This window comes from Megalobrama amblycephala, linkage group LG17 (genome assembly GCF_018812025.1).
Source record: "Megalobrama amblycephala isolate DHTTF-2021 linkage group LG17, ASM1881202v1, whole genome shotgun sequence".
Taxonomy (NCBI): domain Eukaryota; kingdom Metazoa; phylum Chordata; class Actinopteri; order Cypriniformes; family Xenocyprididae; genus Megalobrama; species Megalobrama amblycephala.
In genome coordinates, this window is record NC_063060.1 from 5,850,535 (window position 1) to 5,868,443 (window position 17,909).

Below are 17,909 nucleotides of genomic sequence, written 5' to 3' on the forward strand. Positions count from 1 at the left end.
TTGTCCCATTTTTTTTCCACTTTAAGTTTTTTAAAGCTTTTACTTGTCTTGTAAAAGGCTGTTACAGTACTTACAATTGGCTAAATGGAAATTGGGAAATTAAACATTATCAGCCGAACAGGTAAAATCTTCTACTGAATAGTTGCTTTCACAGCCTCATTGTGTTATAATCACACTCTTGCAAACTATTATAACTCAGATTTTCAGGGAAATGTTTTTTAAACAGACTGAAAGAGTTGTTGGAAGCTTAGTGATGTTTTTTTTTTTTTTTTTTTTTTTAGTCACAGTCCTTATTTTCTGCAATAAGTCAAAAGCCAATGAAAAAAATCATATTGTGACATTATTTCAGGTGTTTAACCAAAAACCCATTCAAAAAACTTACTGACTTCGGGATAATGGAACTGGAAGACCTGGAAGTGTTAAAATGCTAACAGAGTTTCAGGTTTTGGCCTTCAAAAAGCCATTCGCTGCAGCACCCGGGAAGCCAGATTGGGGGTTAGGTGCCTACAATTCCTGTTCTTATTGAGTCTCAAACCCATGACCTTCAGGCCACAACTGGCCACAACAGGCCACAACTTCCCTGTTTGTGAGTAAGGATATTTCTGTGAGGGCAGGGCACTTATAGGGTGTTCCTTTTTTGAAAACAGACTGTTTATGGTTGGCTACTATGTAGAGCTGGGCATTGACACAAATTTCACAGTTCTATTAGTCTTCTATTCACTTGTCTTCTATTCACTAAGCTTGTGATATATTAAATATTGAAGAACAGGTTAAGTAACAAATTAATGCATGCTATAGTGCATATATTTATCAAAGCTCCTCTCTAGAGTTAATTTTTCTGACTGACTAACATGAATAGATTTATAGCATGATTTATAACATGAATAAACGAGCATTGAATAGCTTTTCTGTGGTAAATCAATGGTAATGGTATAATGAGAGCAGAAATCAGTTGGCAAGCTCATGGTAAAAAACGAAGAACTTGTTAACAATGTCACATAACATTCATTCGAAATGCATCTTCAAGCTTTTTGTATAATAAAATTATACAAATTCATATGAAATTGCCAACTTGGAAAATAGCTTTTTGTTAGGGAATAATCATAGATTCCTTGCTTGCTTTCTGTATAGGTTAGCCTATAATATATCGTCAATTTGAATTTATTGGCTGTTTTAAGTGTCAGGTTTTTAGAATGAAATTTTTTTGATAGTGAGCAGCATATTGTTGTGCTTGTACACACACTGTTAAATACAGTAATGCACAAGACGTCTATACAGAACATGAAATGATAGTCACTCTGTCTAACATGCTCTAAATTGTTAGTTGCTTACATCCATGGCAGATAAAAGGATACTGCACATCACAGCTTTCATGAGCCCATTTCCCAGAATTGACTCTTGACATGCTGACACAGTCATCAGATCCTGAACTCTGGGATGGTTGACCTGCTGCCCAGTTTCTAAAGAAAAGTCTCCATTTGTCAGACCATTCCCAAAAGTCCTGGAACAGACCAAACCAGACGTAATATCCATATACTAAAACATTAGATAGCTGGTTACTTTCCTTAGAGTTGTGGATGGAGGGCAGATCTGTGTAATACTGTCTGCAGTAGCTCTGAGCGTCAGACCAATTTTTAGGGATTTTTACAATGATGTATCCATTATTTTCTAAAGAGAGATGCAAAAAAGAAAAGAAAAAGAAAAAAGAATCAGTTCATAGCTTTTCTTTCCCAGTTAAACTGCTCAATAAATTTAAAAGAATGGGGAACTCACCCTTGTAGCATGTAAAAAATAGGCCATAGCTACAGTCTTCACTATACCACAACCCATAACGAAAAGATGCACAAGGTGTATTCTCATTTGGCTGTCCTGAAGCCCAGTTAGAGTACGGAAAAGATTCTCCATTAGACCAAGCCCAGCGTTTCTGTGTCCCTCTCTTCAGTCCAATCCACACTGATCCACTGTATCCAGCGTCCACTATATTTACCAGCCTGTTCACATCATCCATGGTGTCTACAGTAGCCAGGTCAGTGTACTTCTCTCTGCAGTAACTTTGAGCCTCTGGCCATGACATTCTCAAATTTATATAGTGGTACTGACGAGAAAGAGCAGAACTGCTCCAGAAGAGCCCTGTTAAAATCAACATGTTAAACCATCTATATGTGTACACATTATCATAAATACAGATTACAAATGACCACACCAACCTGACAGCAGCAGCAGCAGCACAAACAGACTCCCGTCCATGACTGCTCACACAGATCCTCTCTGCTGGATTCTCATAAGAGATGACTAAACACACATTTTCTGTGACAGTTCTGTAAGGAGGGAATGCAAAACGTACATTGCAAATTTATTGTGACTTTGCATACTTCATGTCATCAAACACACCCCAAATATGGTTAACATTAGATGGTTAATATTAGATAACTAAACTTACCAAACCATTTGAATTATATTCATTACTTTTCTTTTAACATTTTCTGCATTTTATTCAACTTTTAATTATTGTACCAATTACATTAAGTCTTGTAAAGGTACTATTTTAAAATCTGTCATAGTCTAAAACTGGTACATACAGTCTTTGAAGAACATAACCCTTGATGGAACTGGTACATTCTCAGTCTAGTAAGATCTAATCTGCTGGAACATACTGGATTAAAGGCAGATACTTTTATCCAAAGTGGCTTACAGTATACTGTACATTTGATCAGTGCATGCATTCTCTGGGAATCGAACCATTGTTGTATAGTGACTGACATGCTCTACTTTCTGAGCTACAGGAATACAGAGTCGCTGTTCTTGAATATTTTTGCTTCTTATGACAGTGCTTGTGATGTTTATCATTCATAAGTCACTTTGGATAAAAGTGTCTGCCTAATGAATAAATCTACACGTAAGTTGTCCAGGTTGGTGACATCAAATCTTTGAAAAAGTGCACAGATTCTGCCTGAGACATATGTATGCCAACAGATTACTACATAGCCTTGAACTGAAAAAATAGAAACCTCCAGAGTCACAGAGTATGACCCACCTGAACACACCAAATTACATTTCTATTCATATTTAAACATCAAGAATGAGATTAGGAGGTTCCATCTGCACTATAACATGACTTTTGGCCTCATTCAGATCTAACACATAAAATATATGCTAATTTTTGTCATGACAAGATGCAAGTAATTTTCATATTCAAATATTTCATTTTCACTGAAGATGTTTTTGCACATCACATCTTATCAATGGACAAACCATCTTGCCAAAAAACATCTTAAAGATATCATGACAGAGTCTAACACAACATACTAACATATGCAAAAGAACAATTTGTATGTTATGCCATTATTATTATTATTATTATTATTATTATTATTATTATTATTTACATTGTTGTTTTACGGAGACCAATAAGTGTTGCAAAACAGTTCATTTCAAATGTGTGTAACATTAAGAGAAAATATGAACATTTTAGATCTTGGGCATGCTGTATTGAAATCAAATTGACTAATTTACTAATAATCAAATGTAATAATTTTTAAGCCATTCTCCATCACCAACCCCAATTCCTATTTCATTAACTTACAATGGTAAACAGAGAAAACAGCAAATTGGAAACATATACACAAAATATACAAGCTAAGCTAAGCTAACAACTCTATAAACTAGACAGATACTGACATTGGCAAAAAAACATCTCGGTTACATATGTAACCCTCGTTCCCTGAAGGAGGGAACGGAGACGTACGTCAGTAGTGACCGACGAATTGGGATATCGCAATTCCAATTCGTCGGTCACTACTGACGTACGTCGAACGTGACCGACTGAAAGGGAACGTCTCGGTTACATATGTAACCCTCGTTCCCTGAAGGAGGGAACGGAGACGTACGTCAGTAGTGACCGACGAATTGGGATATCGCAATTCCAATTCGTCGGTCACTACTGACGTACGTCGAACGTGACCGACTGAAAGGGAACAAAATATAATAATAATAATAACAGCTTGGATCTGAACCAGTTAAAAGTAGGAAAGTAACATGATAAATTGTTATTGCCAATTGCAGCAATATGTTTGTTGTTGTTGTTGTTGTTGTTGTTGTTTTAACAATGATTGTAAATTACAGTCAAATATAAAATTATAATTTCTTACCTCATTTTTTTTTTTTTTTTAGGAGGAGGGTTAATCCTTTATATTTTAACACAGAGACATACAACTGCTAATGTCACCTCAGTAGTGACAAGTAAAACAAAACAAACTATCTTTGTCTTGTGTCTTTTCCACAACAGAAAAATCTGCAATGTGGACCAGACATTTAGCCATTTAGCCCCTTGCACTTTTGTTTATAGATATTTCGGTTAATTTGTTTCCAGATACCAGTGAGAGAGCAATACTCCCTGCACTATTTAACACATTTATATTGATTGTTTACAACTTTAATTCACATATCCTGGAACAGAATGTGAACCATTGTAGAAACCACTGACACAGCATCTGACCCACCTGAACACAACAAATTACACTTATATAAATAATAAATAAATGCAATAAATGCTTTTGTTTATTTGCACATGTAACAGAATATCGTATGCTGATTTTTGTGGCGAGACAAGAGTAATTTTCATATTCAAATAGCTTGTCCTCATGTGTGGATTGTCCATCACACTGCTGGTCGAAACTGGGGAAAAGATTTCAGATGCCGATTCATCATAATTCACCCACTATATTATGTGCCCCATTTTTCTTGCCCCTCCTTAAAGATGTTCTTGTGCTCAATGTAGAACTGTTCTGCCCTGCACGTTGACGTGATTTGTTACATGTTTGTGATGGTAGGAAACAGCAGCGGTTTTTAAACGACTGAGTGCAAATATACACTCTTGTCAATAAATGTTAAAAAGAATAAGTGAATCAATATCCTTCAAAAAGCTCTCTTTAATATAAAGATGTTTGTCTAGAAGGCTGTGTCAGTGTGTCAAGACTAGACTTGCCGATATTCGGTAATACGACATATCACCATAATGAATATGGACGATATTGTTATCATGGGAACTTCAAAATACAGTGAATAATTATTATTATGAATTATTAACATTTTCATAATACATTTTAAGAATACTTTACCCATCAACCATTTAAAATGCACAACACTGCTGTATGCTGCGTCAAAAGAACACAAGCACTCAGGTGTAAACCATCTGAGTATAATATTACCACCCCTTAATCTACACGTTTCCACCCACGGTGCAGTCATTTTGTTTTCACAAGCTAAAACGGTGTACCAGTTCTAAGGCCATGGGAAAAGTTTGAGCAAAGCATGCTAACTGTTCTATCGTTGGCTGCACAGACGAGCACAGAACACTATTTAGAGTCTCGTTAGCTTGGATAGCCTAGTTGACCCTGGCAAGCTCGATTGCTAAGAAAGGAGCATTTCTGTCTGAGCGATATTTTGGAAAAAATATTAGACCATTTACAGCATTTGATAGCAGTCATAAACTTTAGCCTGGTGTGTAAGCTCTGTAAGTATAGTGGGCGTCCATTCGGGTTTTGCACAAAACATTAACATGACTGCACATGCTAGTCAATAAGTTGAATCAACTCCACAGCAACTACATAAATTTATCCACTAACCATTGTGAAATGTACAGTTTCATTCTAAAAGTTGTAACTTCTTCCTGAGTCTCTCCATCTGGTTTGAACAATGTAAGGCTGAACACCGTTACTGACAATCCTCATTTTGGCTGCGTGAGATTCTCCAGCTTTGTTGTTGTTGAGCAACCTAGGCATGAGCTGTTAAAGCTCTGCCCTCTTCTGGAAAGCAGCTGGGAGGAGCAACTCATTTGCATTTAAAGAGACACACAAAAACGGCATTTTTGCTCACACCGAAATAGGGGCAAATTTGACAAGCTATAATAAATGATCTGTAGGGTATTTTTATCTGAAACATAACAGACATATTCTGGGGACACCAGAGACTTAAATTACATCTTGTGAAAAGGCCATATTAGGTCCCCTTTAAAGGTTACATAGCAATCACACTGTGGCTATATGTTTTACATGATTTAATCAAAGCCAAGGCTATGTTTTTTGTATTTTTTTTTTATCCCAGGTAATTCATGAACCGATAAAATGTATGCAGTGTAATGTCAATGATATCAAGAAATGCACCCGTGAGTTAACGCATTACATTTTATTATTTAATTTCCATCAAACTATAAACAGCTATGATTAATTATTAAACCTAAAAGTCAGACACAGTTTTCATATATGCATCATCAGAATTCAACAGTAATTCAGCAGCATTCAAAAACAGAGTAGTATGTACAAACCTGATTCCAAAAAAGTTGGGACACTGTACAAATTGTGAATTGTGAAAAAACAAACAAACAAACAAACAAACAAACAAAAAACAGATGTGGTTTCAAATTTAGTTTTAAATTTCAATATTTTATTCAGAATACAACATAGATGACATATCAAATGTTTAATCTGAGAAAATGTATCATTTTAAGGGAAAAATAAGTTGATTTTAAATTTCATGGCATCAGCACATCTCAAAAAAGTTGGGACGAGGCCATGTTTACCACTGTGTGGCATCCCCTCTTCTTTTTATAACAGTCTGCAAACGTCTGGGGACTGAGGAGACAAGTTGCTCAAGTTTAGGAATAGGAATGTTGTCCCATTCTTGTCTAATACAGGCTTCTAGTTGCTCAACTGTCTTAGGTCTTCTTTGTCACATCTTTCTCTTTATGATGCGCCAAATGTTTTGTATGGGTGAAAGATCTGGACTGCAGGCTGGCCATTTCAGTATCCGGATCCTTCTACGCAGCCATGATGTTGTAATTGATGCAGTATGTGGTCTGGCATTGTCATGTTGGAAAATGCAAGGTCTTCCCTGAAAGAGACGACGTCTGGATGGGAGCATATGTTGTTCTAGAACTTGGATATACCTTTCAGCATTGATGGTGACTTTCCAGATGTGTAAGCTGCCCATGCCACACACACTCATGCAACCCCATACCATCAGAGATGCAGGCTTTTGAACTGAGCGCTGATAGCAACTTGGGTTGTCCTTGTCCTCTTTAGTCCGGATGACATGGCTTCTGAGTTTTCCAAAAAAACCTCCAAATTTTGATTCGTCTGACCACAGAACAGTTTTCCACTTTGCCACAGTCCATTTAAATTGAGCCTTGGCCCAGAGAAAATGCCTGCGCTTCTGGATCATGTTTAGATATGGCATCTTTTTTGACCTATAGAGATTTAGCCGGCAGCGGCGAATGGCACAGTGGTTTGTGTTCACCGACTTTTCTGGAAGTTTTCCTGAGCCCATGTTGTGATTTCCATTAGAGTAGCATTCCTGTATGTGATGCAGTGCCGTCTTAGGGCCCGAAGATCACAGGCATCCAGTATGGTTTTCCGGCCTTGATCCTTACGCACAGAGATTGTTCCAGATTCTCTGAATCTTTGGATGATATTATGCACTGTAGATGATGATAACTTCAAACTCTTTGCAGTTTTTCTCTGAGAAACTCCTTGTGTACCTGGATGGCCCATTTCATCATGAAGCTCTTGCAAGACTGTTAAATTTCTCTGGGAGGACCAACTGTGTGCATGTGGAAGTGGTTCGGCAGAGGATACCATCCTTATTAATGGTAAGCTTTCACCATTCATGAAACAGGCATTTTGTTTTGAGGCTGTATTTTTTTTAGAATGTTTTACTTGTGGTTTGGTTCCAGACAGTTTACATTCATATACCGGACTAATATCCTGGTCATTAATTTGTGCTTCTTGGATCTCATTCACTGACAAGGGAGTTATTGTCAGGACTGCTGGACAGGCTTCAATAGGTGAACAGTTAGTTGAGACTGACCATGGAATGCTGGGACCCTCTTGAGCTTCTACAGCTTGAATTGTCGCACCAATTACATCAGATGACAATTCCTCTGAACACTCTTTCATCATAGTTTCTATGTCAAGGGGCAGTCGGGACAGCAAATCAGCATCAATATTTTCACGGCCTGGGCGATATCTGATTGTGAAGTGGAAATCTGCCAAATCAGCAACCCACCTGCAACCTGTGGCATTCAATTTGGCAGTTGACAGGACATATGTAAGGGGGTTATTGTCACTATATACGGTGAAAGTTGGAGCATAATACAAGTAATCACAAAATTTTTCGGTGATTGACTACTTCAAAGCAAGAAATTCAAGCTTGCCTGAGTGCAAGTGGTAGTTTTTCTCAGCAGCTGATAGAGTACGGGACCCATAGGCAATCACACGAAGTTTCTCATTTTGCTTCTGGTATAATACTGCACCTAAGCCTTGAGCTGATGCATCAGTATGCAGTATAAAAGGCTGTGAGAAGTCCAGGAAAGCCAATACAGGGGACTGGAGCAAACAGTCAATAAGTTGTTCAAAAGTGCTCTGATGTTGTTCCGTCCAGGTAATGGACTTACTCGATGGCACACCAGTTTTCATGCATTTTGTCTTTGATTGTCTTTGGCTATTTTTCAGGTGAGCGTTATCTTCAGGAATACTTTTTAACAGGTTACAAACAGCTAGCAATGCGAGAGAAATCTTTAATGTACTGTCTGTAGTACGTAGCTAAGTAGACCAAGAATTCTCCTCAGCTCACCAACATTCTTTGGTTGTTTGTCTTTCAGGGATCTGACAGCTTCTGTGTCTGCGGGATCGACTTTACTTCCCTCTGCAGAGACTATTCTACCCAGGTAGCGGACTTCAGATTTGAAAAGCTCACACTTACTTGGCTTAAGTTTGATGCCATGTTGCCTAAGCTGTTGCAGTACTTTTCTTACATCCTGGACATGTTTCTCAAAGGTCTTACTAAACACCAAGGTGTCGTCGAGGTATGGGATGCAGATCTCATCTCGCAAGCCTTCTAAACACTCTTCCATACATCGTTGGAAGGCTGCAGGACCACTCATCAGCCCAAAGGGGATGCGCACCCATTCATATAGGCCCCATGGTGTCATGAAAGCAGTTAGGTGTTTACTCTCCTTTGACATGAACCCCTGGTGGTAGGCCTTCCCTTGATCTAATGACGAAAACCAGGAATTACCACCAAGGCTGTCCATAATGTCTTGCACCCTCGGAATTGGCTGTCTATCTGGGTGAGTCTTTCTGTTCAGGTCCCGATAATCAATACATAAACGGAGGCTGCCATCTTTCTTTCTTATGCACACAATTGGAGAAGAGTAGGATGAGTTGGATTTTTCAATCCAGCCTTGTACGATGAGGTCATGTAAGTATTCTTTCATCTCACGATACAGAGGCTTTGGCACAGACATGTAAGTACGATTGACTGGCTCATCATCTTTAAGTGAGATCCTCAGTTGCAAATTTCTGATGCACCCAATGTCGCTGTCTGACTTAGAAAATGAATGGCACTCTTCTCTTAACATTTGCTGTACTACCTGTCTCTGGTGTTTATTCAGGTGGCTGACATAAACAGGCGGGTCCCATTCATTAGTATCCGCTGCCTGGATGTTACATACCCCAGCAGAGGTAGATTTTACTGGCACCTCAAACATACTAGCAGGTAAGACATTCTTGACCCACTGTAATGTACCGATTGGGGTCTGGCCCATGAGAGTTACATCATGATCAGTGTCACTGTACACCTCAATTGTGATATTTGTTGGAGCCCCTTTTTTAAACTCACTAGACTTTCTGTGAATTCAAGCCCATCTGGCCATTGGGGGTTCACATCAGGTTCAAAAAGGAGTGTGCTGTCCTCTTTAACTGGCTGCATGTACACTCTGCATAAGACCTGTACAGTACTACGTTTTGGAATGTTAACATGCACTTTTGTGGCCTTTACTGTATATTCACATGAGCTCTCTGCACTCAAAAGTTGGATAAATGTCTGGACTTTGCTCCTCTTTAAGCTGGGGAATGCAGCTTTCACAGTTCTCTCCAGCATACTGTTTACAGTGTTTGGTTGTGCTTCGTCAATGGAGTTCACAGTTTGTTCTATCACATTGAAACCTATGATAGGGTGTGAGAGATTTTGCATTAAAGCACTTTCCTCCTTGAGAATGAGTAGTCGGTGCATAATATCGTCGAGGCATATATTGGAGTTGAAATTGAGTGTTCACTCTTGTTTGGTTGGTACCCAGTGATGCCCAATATGGTTGCACTGGACACGGAACAATTTCTCTGTCAGAGGTCCTCGGTGTAGGAATGGGGCATTGTGGTGAGGCAAAGGCTGGTTGCTGCAATGATTCTCGAATGTGAGCTATTTCAGCACTGAGTGTTTTTAGTGATGCTACATCAGTTCTCAGTTCTTTAAGTTCTGACAGCACACTGGAAGATGGTTTTGTTCTGCTTGAAGTCACACTGGGTTTCTTATCATTAGTTTCATCACTGGACTTGACTGAATGGACACAGCACAATCAATATTTAATTTCTCCAACAGAGCCTCATCTGTGGTTTTCATGTCAAGAAGGAGGGGCTGCATGTCTACTTTAATGCTGTCACTTTGGGGACCGGTGAGTACAGTATGCAAGAACATGTTCTGAACTAATGCTGGATCGTATTTTAGGCCTGATTCTACTTCTTGGGATACAAACAAGATTTTCTGACACAGGTCCAAAACACGCATTAGGAAACTCTGAGGTGTTTCTTTGTTCCCTTGACATTCAGAAGTAAGTTGCTTATAAAGTTCGGTTGCATTTTTTTCTTGGAAGTGAGAACGTAAAATTCGTCTGAGTGTAGGTAGAGTCAGATTGGACTTTCCTTCTAAATAGCTTTGTAACTGCAAGCCAGGGAAAATGGCACAAATGATGCATCACAAATCTCACATTCTGGGTAGCCTCTGCTCAGACCGTTCTCGATCTGGTGAGCCAAACTTGAAAAGGTCAATTTCTCTTTTTGACCTGGCTTACCGATTTGTCCAGAAATTTTGAACTCTTTGCGCCAAGGTGGGCTTAAATGCTGACCATTCACGAAGGGTTGCGGGTGTGCAGTAATTTGTGGTTGAGGCTGGACACTACTTTGTTTTGTGCTCAATACGTCCGATGGTTGCATTTCACTCAATTTTTATTTCATTGCACACTTTAGTTCATCTAACTCCTTTTGCAATTTATCTTCTTCTGCGAGTTTGTGTTGTTCTGTTGACTCATTTTCAGTGACTGTACTCAATTCTATTATTTTATCTCTCACGCTTAATAGTACAGACATGCCACCATCTTCTAGCTCTGTTATGTCCTCTTCAAGATGTTGAAGGATGTGAGAGATCAGAGACATGCGTGATTTAGAAGGGACTTTCTCTTGATCTGCTATGTTCAGGAACTCACAAACTTTATGTAGAATCTTTTCATAACAATTGACAATAAACTTTGCAAAACAGCACCAATGGTCTTCTCTTTTCATTTCACACATTTTTACAATGAGTACCATAAGCTATTAATTATACAATTTTTAGTTAATTATAAAATCTTCAGTTATTTATAAATAACTGTATAAAAAAAATCTGTAATTCACTTTTCACATTTCTCAATATATTCACCTTTTTAAAGCAATTCATCCAATTGACACTAAATTAACAACATTAAACATTAAATACAAAATATGCAAATATTAAACACTCTACATGTGATCTCGCACCATTATGTAGGCCTCGCGCCATCTCACGGCTGATCACTCGTACATCTCTAAACTAATAAACTTTTAAAACATCTTTAACAAAATGCAGTCTGTATCATTATAACATCTACACACTCTTAAACATTATATCATTAACACCTTATAACATTTTATCATTAGAATACCTGAAAAGAGGGAGATGAACAAACATAAAAAGTCGTGGATGTTTCCCCACTGCAGACTTTATGTAGATTGAAGAAACCCGCGAGATCTTCCTCTAGTGTTCCAGCAGGCAAGAGCAATCGATCACACACCTTAAATGTGCCAAACTAATAGATCACCGATGACCTCAAAATGACAAACAAGTTACATTAAACATGTACATTTTATAAACACTTTTAAACATTCACAAGATCATATATGTAAAATATTTTTTTACCGTTTCAGATTTATGAATTTAAATGTATATTTCAATCTGTCACAAGTGCACAAACTTTTATTTAAGTAAAATTTAAGACATGTTTAATACTTTAAAACAAAATGTCTAAAATGTTTGCCTGTTTGCCTAAATAAAATTGCAACATTATAGTTTGACTTTTGACCACAGGTATTTTTGAAATTTGCATGGGTATTTTAATATTAAAATATCTCATTCTCAAGATGTTTTTGAATATTGTATAAAGTATTGTACCAAAAGGCTTATCTTGAAGAAATTTTGACTCACTATTGTAAAATATACAAAAATCTATACAAAATTTTTTTTTACATTTTTTTTTTTAACCAAGCAGCTGATATTGCCATAGAAATTAGTGGACTGCCGAGTCGCTTTCCCCCCAAAATGGCGGAAACGCAGGGCTGCAATGGAACATTCTATTGAGTGTCGCTTCTTATTAGTGTATATTCTTTGGCCCTACCTACCTCCTTTCTCATTTCCTCAGACATGATATAATTTGTTTTTTAAAACATATAGTTGAAACCCTTGTATGGATGTTATATATCACATTAAACAGGAAAACCTACTGATTCAGATGTTTCAATCAAATTGAATCAAATTGAGACTAGACATGAAATTTTATTTTCTTACCATAATTTTTTTTTTTTTGTCCTATAAATACTTTATAATTTTACATAGAGACTTAAAACTACTGTCACTTGAGGAAAGCAGTGGACATGTAAAAGTGTGATTTTAGCCTTGTATCTTGTTTCGTATTGTTAAACTGATGATGTTATAAATCACCCCATATTTCAATTTCACAAAAACACACCCTTAAACAGCTTAAGAGGGCAGTTCTTGACCAGAACAGAATTAGCTGCAATATAGACCAGACTTTTATTTGTTTAGTCTAACAAATCCCCTGTACCTCGCAGATTTGTTTAATATGGTAATGCTTCCAGCTAACAATAAGAATGTAGTGCTCTCTGCACTATTTAACAAATTTTACTACATTTAAATCTACACCATTTCATAGATTTCTGAAACCAAAAGTCTAAAGTGTCTAACATAAAATCATATGCTGATTTTTTTCTGATGACAAGGCATGAACCATTTTGAAATTCAAATAGCTCATTTTCCTTAAGGGCGTTGTCACTGGTCAAATCATCTTGTCGTAAACAGCTTATCTTGTAGATATTTTGTTTACTCAACCTGACTCCTGGCACTGCATATGCATAGCATGATTTCATGCTTTCATTTGGCGTGCTATAAAAGTAATCTTTTACATACATCTGGTTTGCAAAATTTGGTATGCAATCAATCAAAGTCACACATTGCCTCTGACTGATTGCATAGGCATAGCATGTATTGCTCATTGGATGTTTAAAATTTAAATTCAGATATGAAAAAGGTGCAGTAAGTGATTTCTGAGAAATGCTGTTGAAAAATTAAATCAGCACCTAAACAAACATTTACGTAAATATTTGCTATATAGTATTGTATTTGTACATAGCTAGTCCAGGCTGTGTGGGATAAAAACAAAGCTGATCGGAGCGATCCACGGAGCACCAAAACACTCTTGAAGCAATAGGGGGCCTATACGCTCATGATGGGGGAGGAGAGAGCTAGAGGGACATTTGTAGAAAGACTGTAGAAAGAGAGAATACTGAGATATTTCCAAAGAGAAAATGTCAGAGGAATATAATTGGAAGAAGAAGGGTTATGATAAGTGTGATTTAGTGCAGCAGAATATGGAGATGGATAGATACTGTATATTTATAGATACTGACTTTATTTACAGATGTCTACACAGGAACACATGAGCGGGATCTGCTACAAGCCCGGGTACCAACAACACTCTGCTAAATCTGAGAGGTAAAGCTACTTGTTGTACAAGCCCGCCCTCTAATGGTAACACTGGTGTTTCACAGAACCAAGATATTCTGCTGTATTATGTTGTTGAATCACAACTGCTTCATCCATTAGGTTTGGGGTTAGGAGTAGGGTTAGGCTGAGGAAACAATCAGTCTCAATTTATTTACAATAAAATGGTATGGTTGTAACTTAAACCTAGCAGAGATCTTCCACCAAGTACCATGGTAAAATCCTAGTGACACTTTTAAATATTAAACTAAAACCGCCAGTAGGTGGCAGCAAGTCACTGTTGTAATGAGTGATTCATTCATTTGTTTGTTCGCTCATTCATTTATTCATTTATTCATTCATTCAGTGATGAAGCAAGTGGCTGTATTTATGAATGGGTCATTGAATTATTGACTTTTCCAATTCATTCAAAGCCACAGATTAATCACTAACGAAACATCGCTGTGTTGCTTGGAGATGCACAACAGTTCTACTGTGGCTTTCGTTGGAACTATTATTTCATTGCAAAATACAACAGGCAATACTGACAACACTCTGTTTAAAATGTATGTTACTTAATATTACACTTTGTTTGTTTGTTGTATAAAATCATTTTGAGTTTTAAAATCAATCTCTATGCACAGTCTGTGTCTATATTTGTTCTTCATGCTAGTAAGTGCAGAATCCCCACTTTTTCAAAGGTACGTGCGTTGTCGAGAACAGCAGTAATGTAGTGCAATTTGCTAAGGCAGCACACTCTACACACAACCTATCATATGCATGCTGCTTGTGTGGATACAATCAGTTTTGATCGAAAAGATAAGGTAATTTGATTGGACGTCTTGTATTTAACCTTTTACGGCACTACCATTTTCCTGTTTTTACACTAGAGGTGGCATCATACGCAGTTTTAATGTTATTTTAAGGTGGGGTGATGTTAAATGAACAGCAAAAGTCAGCATTTTGTTTGCGTTTGCACTCAATAAACCAAAATCAACAGATATGTGATTGGCTACATTGCTTAACGCTGCAAAAATGTTGTATATAGAAAACCTTTAACGCTCTCCTGATTCCCCAGGGCACTAAGCACCCGCTTACCTAGCTTAGTCCGTCCCTGAACATTAACGGCGGCAGTGGATGTGGATGTGCAAGACATCCGATTCATTTGCACTATAGGTAAATAATATGACACTACATTGGCATATGTTACGAAATACCAGTTTGAAATATCAAGCAGCATAACAAGCTGTTTTGCACATCTAAATATTACTCATAATGACATATCAATGACTGCAGAACAACCAGTCAGTGATGCTACCTGGTGACATGTGAATCGTCATAGTGAAAGAAAATAAATTGTTTGGTATCATAGTGTAGAGACAATAACCTGGAGCTTAATTCTAATTATATTGAGTTGAAATAATATAAGCAATGTGCATTTTAGGAAGTATTGGAAATTTTCAAGTTTTCATTTTTTAAAAATGAAGAAATGTGAAAATGTGCAGCCACTACCTTAGGGGGTATTTCCTGATTGTGTGTCAGATTGTCGCCTGATCTACTCCACGTCTAGGTTCACCAAAATCAACTACTCAGGTAAATCAACTCCAGTGTTGCCAGATCGCACTAGAACAACAAGCAAAATAAATGACTTTTGAGCTTGACAAATACAAACACTAGCATGAACAGCCTTGTGAGAAAGTTTTTTTTTTTTGTTTGCCTGTTTGAGGAAAAAAGAAAAGGACAAAAAAAAAAAAAAACCTTACTAATGGATTAAACTGTAATACTGATAGAAAACAATTACTGTGGTAATTACATTTCCTTGTTCAAAATAATTGTCATTATTATTTCACCTCTGTATCTTGTTTCTTTTTGGTTAAACTGATGATGTTATAAATCACCCCATATTTCAATTTCACATAAACATGCACTTAACCCATTAAGTGCATGCCCAAATTTTTCTGAATGATTTCATGCAAATAGTCCTATTAATAGTGTCATATGTGAACATGTTCTGCATTTATTTTCCCCAGGTTTTTTTTTTTTCTACTTAAAAAACGTATTTGAATGCGCGGCAAGTATAGTTGCCGGTGGGCAAATATGTTGTATGCACCCCTCAATGTAAAATTTGAATAGGAGGATAACATTTATGCATCTAACTCAAAATAGTTTGTCCAAGTTTGTCCAAAATTCATAAATGTGGTCACGTCAGATTCGGGGTATCATGCCGAGTCGAATGATAACCATTTTTACCATATCAGCCATTTTGGCTGTCAGCCATTTTGAATTTTGTGCTAAAATGCTGTATTTTATGAACGCATTAGCATATTGTCACAAAACTCGGTATGGGTCATCAGAACGATGCCCTGAACAAGCCTAAGAAATTTCGCACCAGCGCAACCTAGTGGTAAAATCAAATATTCAAATGCTTATCACTTTGACTGTGGTCGACTTATTTTCAAAAGAGTCATGTCCTTAGACTCCTGAATCCTTGCCGAGTCCAACGATACCAAACATGCTAGGTTTCGACTTACGGTTTGTCTGCCATGTTGAATTTTGCGAAAAACCTACTTTTTCGAACTCGTCCTAGACGCTTCATTTGATTGTCATGAAAATCAAATCAGATCATCTTCAGTCCATTCTGGCAAAAAGTTATCAAAAGCTTTTTGGTAAATCAAACTATTCTCGAATAACACGCAAATCAATTTAACACAGAGCACCCAATTTGGACTCAAGGCTGTATCTCTGCAATGCTTTATCATATTCAGACCAAACTTGGTAGATGCCTTCCCAAGCATGACCATAGCCAACATGCCGAGTTTCGGTGCTGCGCCACCTACTGGTCTGGAGATACAAAAAAAGCCAAAATAGACATTATTTTTGCTTATAGCTTCAGATAGGTTTGTCCAAAAGTCATGAAGTTGGTATTTTTCGATTCGGGGCATCATGCCGAGTTGAATGATATCCAATTTTCCCATGTTGGCCATTTTGACCGTCGGCCATTTTGAATTTTGTTTTAAAATGCTGTATTTTATGAACGCATTAGCGTATCGTTACGAAACTCTGTATGGGTCATCAGCACAAGGCCCTGAAGGTGTCTGAGTAGTTCCAAATCAGCGCCACCTAGTGTTTTTTTCATATGCTAATAACTTTTGATCTGGTTGACTTAATTTTACGGGAGTCATATCCTTAGCAAGTGTCATTGTCACCTCACTCTGACCAAACCACATTCATTTGGTCACAGCGCCACCTATTGGTCGAAAGTGATAAACCAGTAAATCTTTATTATTGTCTGTATATATCATTTTCCAACTCTTTTGCCTTAAATGATCTTAATAGGTCTTTAATTGCTCACTGTTGCAGTTGGTCTAATGCTCCCAGCCATGTTGGCTGGCTTGTTGTGCCTTTTTTGCTTGGCCCCGTAATTGCTGCTTGCAGCTATATTTTATTATTGGTTCAGAATACACAAAGACAGTCATTTCCATAAAAGAGTAATTATTTTTGAGCTTTTGCCTAAAACCTAGTCTTCATGCAAATATAAAAGGGCTACTCCCATGCTAATGAATTCATAGAAGTCAACCTGTTTTTTTTTTTTTTTTTTTGCATCAAATGCTTTTGCCCACATGCAGGTCTAATACAAAATAAGCTGATTTTTTGATGACAAGGCTTGAGCAATTTTAATATTCAAAGAGCTAATTTTCATTGAAGACATTTTTTTCATGTTTTTCAAGTCAGATCATCTTGTTCTAAATGGCTCATCTTGAAGATATTTTGACAGTCTAATCAAAACAGTCTATTCTAAAAATGTCTTTATTCTAAAAAAACAAAAAACAAAAAAAACTGCTTACTGCTTAAAAATCTGTTTAACTAAATAATTTTCAGTATAGCTAAACTTAATTTCATGCTTCAGTCAAATATGGCCACTTTTACTCCCATTTATTCTTTCAAATATTTCTTGTTCAACTTCATTCCTTCACCAAATCAACACAAACTTTAACCAGTGTTGCCAGATATTG